General features: G+C 39.1%; 1 protein-coding gene across 1 annotated transcript in view; it reads right to left on the bottom strand.

The window, feature by feature from the left end:
* TENM4 (teneurin transmembrane protein 4) overlaps nt 1-13,277 on the bottom strand; it is a 3,327,204-nt gene that overhangs the window by 2,998,723 nt on the left and 315,204 nt on the right. The window lies entirely within an intron of this gene.

Genomic DNA, 13,277 nt, shown 5'->3' with positions numbered 1-13,277 from the left:
CAGTACGTAAGACAAATGCTAACAAGTATGAAAGGAGAAATTAACAATAACACAATAATAGTGGGAGACTTTAATACCCCACTTACACCTATGGATAGATCAACTAAACAGAAAATTAACAAGGAAACACAAACTTTAAACGATACAATAGACCAGTTAGACCTAATTGATATCTATAGGTCATTTCATCCCAAAACAATGAACTTCACCTTTTTCTCAAGCGCACATGGAACCTTCTCCAGGATAGATCACATCCTGGGCCATAAAGCTAGCCTTGGTAAATTCAAAAAAATAGAAATCATTCCAAGCATTTTTTCTGACCACAATGCAGTAAGATTAGATCTCAATTACAGGAGAAAAACTATTAAAAATTCCAACATATGGAGGCTGAACAACACGCTGCTGAATAACCAACAAATCACAGAAGAAATCAAAAAAGAAATCAAAATTTGCATAGAAACGAATGAAAATGAAAACACAACAACCCAAAACCTGTGGGACACGGTAAAAGCAGTCCTAAGGGGAAAGTTCATAGCAATACAGGCACACCTCAAGAAACAAGAAAAAAGTCAAATAAATAACCTAACTCTACACCTAAAGCAACTAGAAAAGGAAGAAATGAAGAACCCCAGGGGTAGTAGAAGGAAAGAAATCTTAAAAATTAGAGCAGAAATAAATGCAAAAGAAACAAAAGAGACCATAGCAAAAATCAACAAAACCAAAAGCTGGTTCTTTGAACGGATAAATAAAATTGACAAACCATTAGCCAGACTCATCAAGAAACAAAGGGAGAAAAATCAAATCAACAAAATTAGAAACGAAAATGGAGAGATCACAACAGACAACACAGAAATACAAAGGATCATAAGAGACTACTATCAACAATTATATGCCAATAAAATGGACAACGTGGAAGAAATGGACAAATTCTTAGAAAAGTACAACTTTCCAAAACTCGACCAGGAAGAAATAGAAAATCTTAACAGACCCATCACAAGCATGGAAATTGAAACTGTAATCAAAAATCTTCCAGCAAACAAAAGCCCCGGTCCAGACGGCTTCACAGCTGAATTCTACCAAAAATTTAGAGAAGAGCTAACACCTATCCTGCTCAAACTCTTCCAGAAAATTGCAGAGGAAGGTAAACTTCCAAACTCATTCTATGAGGCCACCATCACCCTAATACCAAAACCTGACAAAGATCCCACAAAAAAAGAAAACTACAGGCCAATATCACTGATGAACATAGATGCAAAAATCCTTAACAAAATTCTAGCAATCAGAATCCAACAACACATTAAAAAGATCATACACCATGATCAAGTGGGCTTTATCCCAGGGATGCAAGGATTCTTCAATATCCGCAAATCAATCAATGTAATACACCACATTAACAAATTGAAAAATAAAAACCATATGATTATCTCAATAGATGCAGAGAAAGCCTTTGACAAAATTCAACATCCATTTATGATAAAAACTCTCCAGAAAGCAGGAATAGAAGGAACATACCTCAACATAATAAAAGCTATATATGACAAACCCACTGCAAACATTATCCTCAATGGTGAAAAATTGAAAGCATTTCCTCTAAAGTCAGGAACAAGACAAGGGTGCCCACTTTCACCATTACTATTCAACATAGTTTTGGAAGTTTTGGCCACAGCAATCAGAGCAGAAAAAGAAATAAAAGGAATCCAAATTGGAAAAGAAGAAGTAAAACTCTCACTATTTGCAGATGACATGATCCTCTACATAGAAAACCCTAAAGAGTCCACCAGAAAATTACTAGAAATAATCAATGACTACAGTAAAGTTGCAGGATATAAAATCAACACACAGAAATCCCTTGCATTCCTATACACTAATAATGAGAAAACAGAAAGAGAAATTAAGGAAACAATTCCATTCACCATTGCAACGGAAAGAATAAAATACTTAGGAATATATCTACCTAAAGAAACTAAAGACCTATATATAGAAAACTATAAAACACTGGTGAAAGAAATCAAAGAGGACACTAATAGATGGAGAAATATACCATGTTCATGGATTGGAAGAATCAATATAGTGAAAATGAGTATACTACCCAAAGCAATTTATAGATTCAACGCAATCCCTATCAAGCTACCAACAGTATTCTTCACAGAGCTAGAACAAATAATTTCACAATTTGTATGGAAATACAAAAAACCTCGAATAGCCAAAGCGATCTTGAGAAAGAAGAATGGAACTGGAGGAATCAACTTACCTGACTTCAGGCTCTACTACAAAGCCACAGTTATCAAGACAGTATGGTACTGGCACAAAGACAGAAATATTGATCAATGGAATAAAATAGAAAGCCCAGAGATAAATCCACGCACATATGGACACCTTATCTTCGACAAAGGAGGCAAGAATATACAATGGATTAAAGACAATCTCTTTAACAAGTGGTGCTGGGAAATCTGGTCAACCACTTGTAAAAGAATGAAACTGGACCACTTTCTAACACCATACACAAAAATAAACTCAAAATGGATTAAAGATCTAAACGTAAGACCAGAAACTATAAAACTCCTAGAGGAGAACATAGGCAAAACACTCTCCGACATACATCACAGCAGGATCCTCTATGACCCACCTCCCAGAATATTGGAAATAAAAGCAAAAATAAACAAATGGGACCTAATTAACCTTAAAAGCTTCTGCACATCAAAGGAAACTATTAGCAAGGTGAAAAGACAGTCTTCAGAATGGGAGAAAATAATAGCAAATGAAGCAACCGACAAACAACTAATCTCAAAAATATACAAGCAACTCCTACAGCTCAACTCCAGAAAAATAAACGACCCAATCAAAAAATGGGCCAAAGAACTAAATAGACATTTCTCCAAAAAAGACATACAGATGGCTAACAAACACATGAAAAGATGCTCAACATCACTCATTATCAGAGAAATGCAAATCAAAACCACTATGAGGTACCATTTCACACCAGTCAGAATGGCTGCGATCCAAAAGTCTACAAATAATAAATGCTGGAGAGGGTGTGGAGAAAAGGGAACCCTCTTACACTGTTGGTGGGAATGCAAACTAGTACAGCCACTATGGAGAACAGTGTGGAGATTCCTTAAAAAACTGGAAATAGAACTGCCTTATGATCCAGCAATCCCACTGCTGGGCATACACACTGAGGAAACCAGAAGGGAAAGAGACACGTGTACCCCAATGTTCATCGCAGCACTGTTTATAATAGCCAAGACGTGGAAGCAACCTAGATGTCCATCAGCAGATGAATGGATAAGAAAGCTGTGGTACATATACACAATGGAGTATTACTCAGCCATTAAAAAGAATACATTTGAATCAGTTCTAATGAGGTGGATGAAACTGGAGCCTATTATACAGAGTGAAGTAAGCCAGAAGGAAAAACATAAATACAGTATACTAACGCATATATATGGAATTTAGAAAGATGGTAACAATAACCCAGTGTACGAGACAGCAAAAGAGACACTGATGTATAGAACAGTCTTATGGACTCTGTGGGAGAGGGAGAGGGTGGGAAGATGTGGGAGAATGGCAGTGAAACATGTAAAATATCATGTAGGAAACGAGTTGCCAGTCCAGGTTCGATGCATGATGCTGGATGCTTGGGGCTGGTACACTGGGACGGCCCAGAGGGATGGTATGGGGAGGGAGGAGGGAGGAGGGTTCGGGATGGGGAACACATGTATACCTGTGGCGGATTCATTTTGATATTTGGCAAAACTAATACAATTATGTAAAGTTTAAAAATAAAATAAAATTGGAAGAAAAAAAAAAAAAAAAGAAGGAAGGAAGGAAGAAAAGGAGGAAAGAAAGAAGGAAGGAAAGGAAAAAGGAAATAAAGCAGGCTAGAAATAATAAAATTATATTCTGCAGTTCTGGAATAGACTCTATTTTGCTCTTTGATTCCTTATGGAGTCATGTTAAAGACTTGCTTAAGTATGTCCATGTAATTGGCTGAATTGGAGTTGACTAAAGATTTTTCCTTTATTTTGTTTTTTTTCCCCCAGAATCAATATAAACTATATATATATATATATATATATATACACACACACACATATACACACATACATTGCATTTTCAGTATAACTAATTCAATCCACCAAGAGTTTATGGGGCATAAACATAATATACACTAAGCAAGGCAAGAAAAAAATTTGAGCAAGTCATGTTCTCTGTATGCAAAGGAAGAAAACTGCGTGAACTGACCATAAAGAAGGCTGAGCGCCAAATAATTGATGCTTTTGAACCGTGGCGTTGGAGAGGACTCTTGAGAGTCTCTTGAGCTGCAAGGAGATCAAACCAGCCCATCCTAAAAGAAATTGATCCTGAATATTCATTGGAAGGACTGCTGCTGAAGCTGAAGCTCCAATACTTTGGCCACCTGATGCGAAGAACTGACTCATTGGGAAAGACCGTGATGCTGGGAAAGATTGAAGGCAGGAGGAGAAGGGGATGACAGAGGATGAGAGGTTGGATGGCATCCCTGAGTCGATGGACATGAGTGTGAGCAAGCTCCAGGAGATGGTGATGGACAGAGAAGTGTGGCATGCTGCAGTCCATGGGGTCACAAAGAGTCAGACACGACTGAGTGACCGAACAACAACCACAGTGTGCCATGCAAAAGTTTTGTATGAACATGTACAGGAAAGTGTGCGCCCACATATTTAGATGCTCTAGTCTGTGTCCCAACCTCACACAGCCTGCCACATGGAGGAGAGAAGGGCAGCATATGAGCGGGCTGCATTTCCACAGTCTACTCTGGACAACAGGCAAGTCACCTTGAACGAGTCCTCCCTTGCTCCTGATTTTCCAGTGTGCCAGAAGAATAACATAAGTTTGTTTTTAAATGCAATGGGTTGGATTTTATATTTCAGGAAGATCTATGGGTGTGTTTAGGCAGGATATTTTAGATGAAAGTCTTCATGCTATAAAAAGAGGAAAAACTAACAATGTACTTCTGAGATTAGATGGGTAATTTAGAACACCGAGTCATTTCATGTCCCTGGGGTGGACAGAGCCACATAGCCTGGCTCTCAGAATCAATAATCAAAACAAATCCTACCCCAGCAGGACATGTGGATCTGTCCAGTTAATAAAAGCTCAGGCTCCTATTTTTAGATTTATCCTCACACTAGGGAGACAACAGTAACATAAAGGAGTTTTGTTCAAAAGCCACTAGGCCTTTTCAGAAGCGAGTTTCTCTTTAAACAGATTTATTTCCTTCTCTTTCTTTCCTTTCTTCCCTGTTCTAATTAAAGTGGGTTGTGAGGAGGAGTTCCTGTATCTGAAGCCAGATTTTCTGCTTTGAGGCCTGGCTCTGAGCTTCCTATTTGATGAATAAACCAGGCACTTTGAAGCCTTGCTAAACAAAATAGTGTTTGCTTGTTTTCCTGAAACCTCAGGGATATAGGAATTTTAGAATCAACCTCTATGAATTCCTTGCCACACCCCTGAAGGTCCCACTGTTGTTTTGGAGAAGTAAGATTGGGTGTCTATGGTTAAAAAAACTCTCCCAGAGTTTGGGTAAAATAACTATTCCTTGGACAATTGAGATCAAATGTGGCAAGCAAGAGAATGAGACTTGGCCAGCAATGTAGGAGCATAGAGAAAATTATAGAATCCAGAATGAGTACATTTCCCATAAAGGTGTCTCCTCAATCCAGAACTCTGCTGGGCTGTCCATGGCTTCTGGGGTTTAGGAGGAACTCAGATAACCTTCTCTAGTTCACAACTAAGCTTCCACTGTAAAAGTCTTCCAAAAATCACATATTCAATGTAATCCATGTGTAGCACAAATCTAAAATGGACAGAACATAAAACTGAATAGACTCCAGTGAGATCAGCTTCCTAATCACAGAATTGATCCTAGAAGAGAGTCAAAGGTGACAGAACATGATTTGACATCAGACTACATGGCTTCAGTCTTCATCTCCGCTACTCTCTGGGCCACACAGAGAAAATTATTTCATTTCTTTGAGCCTTGGGTGACTCATTTTTAAAGTAATACGTATGCTTCGCTCACTGTGCTTCTCCTATGTCAGGGCTTGTGCTAAGATCTTGACTAGTATTACCTCATTTGATCCTTCAAACAGCTCAAAGGGATAGAAAATATTATTCCATATCTAGTTTCAAATGAAGAAACTGAAGCTTAGAGAGCTCAAGAAGCTAAACTGTCAAGTGGGACTACCTAGCAAGGGAGTAGTTAAAATAGTAAGAATGAAATATGTAGAGTTTTTGGTGTGAAGCAGCCTCGGCGATGTTCGTCTTGCTGAGGGGGCTGGTGATGGCGGTGGTGGAAGTTCTGGAGGTGGAAACCATGAGCTGGTCATGGGAGGCTAAGGAGTGAGGGAGCTTCCCAGGTGGTTCTGTGGTAAAGAATTCACCTGCCAGTACAGGAGATACAGGAGACAAGGGTTCAATCTCTGGGTCAGGAATAGCCCCTGGAGTAGGAAATGGCAACCCGCTCCAGTATTCTTGCCTGGACAATTCCATGGACAGAGGAGCCTGGCGGGCTAGTCCCTTGGGTCGCAAAGAGTTGGACACAACTGAACAACTGAGCTTGCATACAACGAGTGAGGATCCAGGAGGAAGGAGGTTTTGGAGTTCCATCAATCTCAGCTTAGTGCCCTGCATGGGGTAGCTACACAACAAGTATCCATTGGCTGACACACCCAGGATTATGAGGTGTTGACATTTCCAGGACTAGGTATCCACCATCAAGATTTTGGACGCTGGATACAGGCATTTTTATGAAGCACATGCCTCGAGCCTGGCTTATCTAAACTGTGTCCTATCAGAGCAGATGTGTACAGATTTCATAAAGACAGATCTGTGATGAGAGGCTATGGATCCCCACAGAAGGTTCTATATGGGTAGCATAATAACACTTTAGGAAACAGGTTTTCCATTTTTCATAAATTTTGCCTTAAGCAGCTGGACTGTTTCAAACTCAGCTTTCAATAAAACTCAAGCCATCTGGACTTCTTCAAATTCAGGCTTCAATATTGCCCAAACTGCCTATAAAAATGCAAGCAGAGTATTAATATTAAGCTTCTGTGCTTGTTAAGAATAAATGAATTGAATATGAACACTTGGCAAATGTATCGACACTGGTTATACGCTTATAATTGAAAAAATAGGCCCTTAAATGACATTCATTGTAATATGAGGTTGCTTGTGTATTAAAGTACAAACTGCTTCAGGCAAAGACGTTCAGGGGGCATTTGATGTTGGAGTTAGATATCTGGGGAAAAAGAGGTGAGCACTATCTTCCCAAGATGATCAGGTGTCAATACAGTATTGTCAATAAAGTATTAAATACCTATTAGGATCTTTGCCTGGATTCCCTGGTGGTACAGTGTCAAAGAATCCACCTGTCAATGCAGGAAACAGGGTCGGGAAGATCCCCTGGAAGAGGAAACGGCAACCCGCTCCAGTAGTCTTGCCCGGAGAATCCCATGGACAGAGGAGCCTGGCGGTCTAAGCAGTCTACAGGGGTCTCAAAAAGTCAGACACGACTGAGTGACTGAGCATGCACACATGATCTTTGCCAATGTCATTTAGTTTAATCTCACAAAACCTCTGCAGAACAAGTACCTATCTTCCCTTTTGAGATGTTGTGCTTGGGAAACAGGGATTTGACGTTATTGAGAGGTTCCTCGGGTCTGCAGAAGGGCTGTGATGAGAATGCAGGCTTAAGCACAAAACCTATGTTCTTACTGGTAAGAAACAGTGAACAAACCAGGGCAATCCTCTAGCACTGGGTACTCTGTACAGTGCATTTGCCTTGCCCTGTTGTTCTCCTGGGCTAATTCTAGGCAAATTGTCTCTCCAACTAGGATCTTTCTTTCCAAGCCTGACTGCCTTGAGGAGTGTGGCATCTTCTCCAACCTCCACTCTTGTATCTGGAATGGTATCTAGAAAAAAATGTGGGCATCCCCTGAGGGCTATGGACTTCCCTAGTGGCTCAGATGGTGAAGAATCTGCCTGCAATGCAAGACTCTGGTTCGATCCCTGGGTCAGTAAGATGCTCTGGAGAAAGGCATGACTACCCACTCCAGTATTCCTGCATGGTGAATCCCATGAACAGAGGAATCTGGCAGGCTGCATGTCATAGAGTCGCAGAGTCGGACATGATCCAAGTGACAGCATGCACACAAACATGTGCACACACCCACACACACCCCCCCCACACACACTGAGGGCTATATTGTAAATTGCCTTTCCTATATAAGATAATACCAATTATAATCCACCAATATCAAATTTGAAGATTTCCAGAAGACCCATCTAACTGGGAAAGACAAATGCCATCTAATTGGAGGGGATCCTTTCCCTTCAATCATTCAGGACCCACAGAGAGAAGTAGTTAACAAGCAAATATTCATTAAACACTGCAGTGAGGAAACATGATGGCACTATAATAAGAAAGAGAAGAGGCACCTAATCCAATCTAGGACTGGAGGGAGGTGAGTTCTGAAAAGGGGGTGCCTGAAATTGACCTTGAAAGTGATTGTGGGTTAGACATCAGAAATGATGAGTGGTAGGCTGTGGGGAGACAGTGGCAGAGAGTACAGAATAAACAATCGTTAAGGAGGCAAAAATCACAGGAACTTCAGGTATTTCTGTGTTGTTGGGACATCAAGTGTGATGCGGGTGGTGACAATGCATATGTGAAATGAATCACCAGTCCAGGTTCGATGCATGATACAGGATGCTCAGGGCTGGTGCACTGGGATGACCCAGAGGGATGGTAAGGGGAGGGAGGTGGGAGCGGGGTTCAGGATGGGGAACATATGTACACCTGTGGTGAATTCGTGTTGATGTATGGCAAAACCAATACAATATTGTAAAGTAATTAGCCTCCAATTAAAGTAAATAAATTTATATTTTTTTTTAAAAAGAAATTTTACACCCAGCAAAAAAAAAAAAAAAAAGGAGAGATAAGTCGTGGCCTGAACATGAAGGGCCCTGAATTCATGATACAGAGCTTGGACCTCCACTTCTGCAGGACAGAAAGCCACTGAAAGGTACAGCAAGAAAGCTGATTCTCAGTTCTGTATTTTAGATTATGGCTGAGCCCCTCTGTTGTTCACCTGAAACTACCACAGTATTTTTAATCATCTGTTTTTCAGTCTCCCAGTTATGTCCAACTCTTAGTAACCCCATGGACTGCAGCATGCCAGGCCTTCTTGTCCCTAACCATCTCCCAGAGTTTGTGCAAGATTATGTCCGTTGCATCCGTGATACCATCCAGCCATCTGATCCTCTGACTCCCTCTTCTCCTGCCCTCGATCTTTCCCAGCATCAGGGACTTTTCCAATGAGTTTTCTGTTTGCATCAGATGACCAAAATACTGGAGCTTCAGCTTCACTCTCAGTCCTTCCAAAGAGTATTCAGAGTTTACTTCCCTTCAGATCAACTGATTTGGTCTCCTTGCTGTTTAAGGGACATTCAGGAGTCCTCTCCAGCACCACAGTTTGAAGGCATCAGTTCTTTGGTGCTCTGCCTTCTTTATGGTCCAGCTCTCACATCCGTACCTGACCACTGGGAAGACCACAGCCCTGACTCTTCGGACCTTTGTTGGCAGAGTGATGTCTCTGCTTTTCAACACACTGTCTAGGTTTGTCATAGCTTTCCTGCCAAGAAGCAGTCATTTTCTGATTTCATGGCCTTAGTCACCATTTGCAGTGATTTTAGAGCCCAAGAAGAGGAAATCTGTCACTACTTCCATCTTTTCCCCTTCTATTTGCCATGAAATAATGGGACTGGATGCCATGATCTTAGTTTTTTTTAATATTTAGTATTTTTTTAGAATTTAATATTAATAATTAATAATAGGCTATGACCCAATACAAAATGTTTTTGGTGTTAAAAATTAAAATTTTGAAAAGTATACTAAGAAAAAATGCCTATATAATATCAATATTAATATGACTGATTATAATGCTGTGGTTTCTAGGACTGAAGTTCTTTTCAGATTTTTTTATTACAGATAGATACCTTGTTCATGTTAGTCTGGCTGGCTCATCACTGCAAACACAGTCTCTCAACATTCCAGATGTCTCTCTGGAGCTAAACTAGTTCCTTTAGCCATTTCCTTACTTCGCTAGGACCTTATTGTATACAATGAATGAATACTGGAGTGGGTTGCTGTTTCCTACCAGGGGATCTTCCCAACCCAGGGACTGAACCCAAGTCTCCTGCTTCTCCTGCATTGGTATGCAGATTATTTACCACTGAGCCACCTGGGATTACCCTCTCTCCTTTATGTTCTATAAATTTAAGACTCCAAAACAGCACTTTTAAAATGTAGGTTGTATCTACCAGTATTTACCATATTAGATACTAAAGCTTATATTTGAAATTTATTTGCTCATTTAAAAATTACAGTATTATATTCTTAGATATTGGCATACCCTATTTTTATGAAAAATAATATTTTCTAAAACAGAAAGATTTAATAAAGAGAGTAGCATTGTATATTTTTCACAAAGTCTTAATGTCTGGCTTAGTTGAAAACATATATATTCACATATTTGCTTCTGTATCAAATCTGTTTTCATTCATACATATATATGTATATACACACACATATATTTTTGATTGACATATGAAGAAATCTGCACAAAGATATGTAGTTAGAAAAACAGAGGTCCTTATAGATCTTCTGAAGGATCTCAGGGACCCCCCCAAGATGGACCTCAGTTTTATTAAAAGCACAAATTCCTACTACCCTTTTCCCCACATGTATCTTGTTGATAGCTGTAAAGAAAGAGTATCAATCTGAAGAGTTAAGTACTCAGTTAATGATTATGTCTTGACTATGGATTAAAGAATCGGACACCTGAGCATTCTTCTCTTCCTCAACCTCATGATGGAATTGGTAGTTTATCACTTTGTATGCCAAGACTGGCTCTTTCTCTTCCCCTAATTTGTACTTCGAGCCTTTATGAAGGCTATGGACATTTCACTTCAGCTTGGGAATTGAGAAAAACAGTGCATACTCAATCAAAATAAAACTTTGAAGAACTTGAAAATACTCTGTTATCTAGAATGAAATGTCATATAGGAAATAGGAAAACAAAACAATTTCAACACCAATTTATTCATTAAAATCATCCATACAAAGTTTTTCTCTCTCCCTTTCTCATTCTCTTCCCTTCCTTTTCTCTCTCTTTCTCTCTGTATGCATAATGTTCCCATCTGATAGCTTTATTTTTATTTATAATAATAGTGTTAAAAAAACAGAAAGACATTCATCAATGGAACAAAAAGAAGTTCTAAATGTTAGGAAGATGAGGTCAAATTTATGGTAGAGAGAGAACAGAGGAAAACAGGCCCAAAATGAGAAGCAAAATGTGTTCTTTACAACAGAGCCCTGGGGAAACTCTAAGCCCAAGCTCATCAACTGCATTATTTAAAGATATATATTTGCAACTTTTAGCAAGTTAGATCTAGCCCTATTTTCTCTTAAATCCAATAGAATTTTCTGTGGCAATGGAATCCTCTGTGATCTGGACTGCTCAATAAGGCAGCCACTAGCTACATATAGCTAGTAGAACATTTAAAATATAATTGGTATAGTTGGGAAATTGCATTTTTAATTTAATTCAAATTACATTTTAAAAGTGAAAAGTGGCTAGTGGCTACTATACTGAGTAGTGCAGATTTAAACAAAAGGAGAGGATATCTTCACATGAGAAGTGTTTATTTTATTCAAATATTGGAATTCAATGCTGTTGTTGGAAAGAATGAGGTAAGTCTATTAACTGACAGAAGAGATGTTTACAATTTGGTATATTTTGTGTGAAAAAAAATTAGTTGAAAAATATTAGACAGTATAGTATATATTCATAAGAAATTTCTGAAAGCATATATATCCCCTTCAGGGGAAGGACTGGACTTTTTCTTCTATATATTTTTAGTGTTTTAAACAAATGGTACAGTATACAGAAAAACATAAGCATGAAGGGAGAAGTTAGTCATAATTGTACACCTACAGATAACTATTATTAAGAGTTAAAGATATTTCCTACTGCTGCTGCTGCTAAGTCGCTTCAGTCGTGTCCAACTCTGTGCGACCCCATAGATGGCAGCCCACCAGGCTCCCCCGTCCTTGGGATTCTCCAGGCAAGAACACTGGAGTGGGTTGCCATTTCCTTCTCCATATTTCCTACTAAATATGTTCAAGTAGATAGTTTAAAAGTTAGATGTGGAGGTTGAAACATTTAAAATAGAAAAAAATTTATTTACCTCCTTTTGATATGTGAGAATTATTTTTAAGTATTAAAAGAGTGGGAAAAAATAAATCCTAAGAAATAGTTCAACATATATTTGAAACAAGAACTTTTCTATTTTATGACACATGCAAGGGAAATTAAATTCAAAGAAACTCAGTAAAAGTATCTGCCTGCACAATGATAAACAGGACAGTGTGGTGGTAGGTAGGCATCCTCCAGGTCTTATTCATCGATGTGTCCAGGTCACTGAGTAGAGTGGCCAACAGAAAGCTGGCCCTGTACAGATATGTGTAAAGGAAGAAGGCATTTTAAACACTAGTAAAGGACATGAATTCGGAGAAGGCGATGGCACCCACTCCAGCACTCTTGCCTGGAAAATCCCATGGATGGAGGAGCCTGGTGGGCCACAGTCCATGGGGTCGCTAATAGTCGAACACGACTGAGTGACTTCACTTTCACTTTTCACTCTCATGCATTAGAGAAGGAAATGGCAACCCACTCCAGTGTTCTTGCCTGGAGAATCCCAGGGACGGGGGAGCCTGGTGGGCTGCCATCTATTGGGTCGCACAGAGTCGGACACAACTGAAGCGACTTAGCAGCAAAGGACATGAATGAGCAATTCATATGAGAGGAAGTAGAAGCAACTAGTACAAATATGAAAAAGTTAAATTTTACTAATAATCTAATGTTAGTTGCTCAGTTGTGTCCGACTCTTTGCGACCACCAGGCTTCTCTGTTCACTGAATTCTCCAGGCATATATGTGCAAAGGGAAACAAGATTTATACACAATCTTTTATTTTCAGAACAGCTAGGGCTCAAATAATGCTAGAGAAACTATTGTAACAATGCCTTAAGTATTGAAGTTTACATATGTGTCAGAAATGGTTATGAAACTTCCTCTGGAAAATTGTTTAAAATGAACTGGCTTATGATACTTAAAAATAATTATGTTTGATCAAAGCATTCTTTATAATAGTCAAAATAGAGGACAAATT

This window comes from Bos indicus, chromosome 29 (assembly GCF_029378745.1).
Source record: "Bos indicus isolate NIAB-ARS_2022 breed Sahiwal x Tharparkar chromosome 29, NIAB-ARS_B.indTharparkar_mat_pri_1.0, whole genome shotgun sequence".
NCBI lineage: Eukaryota > Metazoa > Chordata > Mammalia > Artiodactyla > Bovidae > Bos > Bos indicus.
This window is presented reverse-complemented; position numbering and strand designations above follow the sequence as displayed.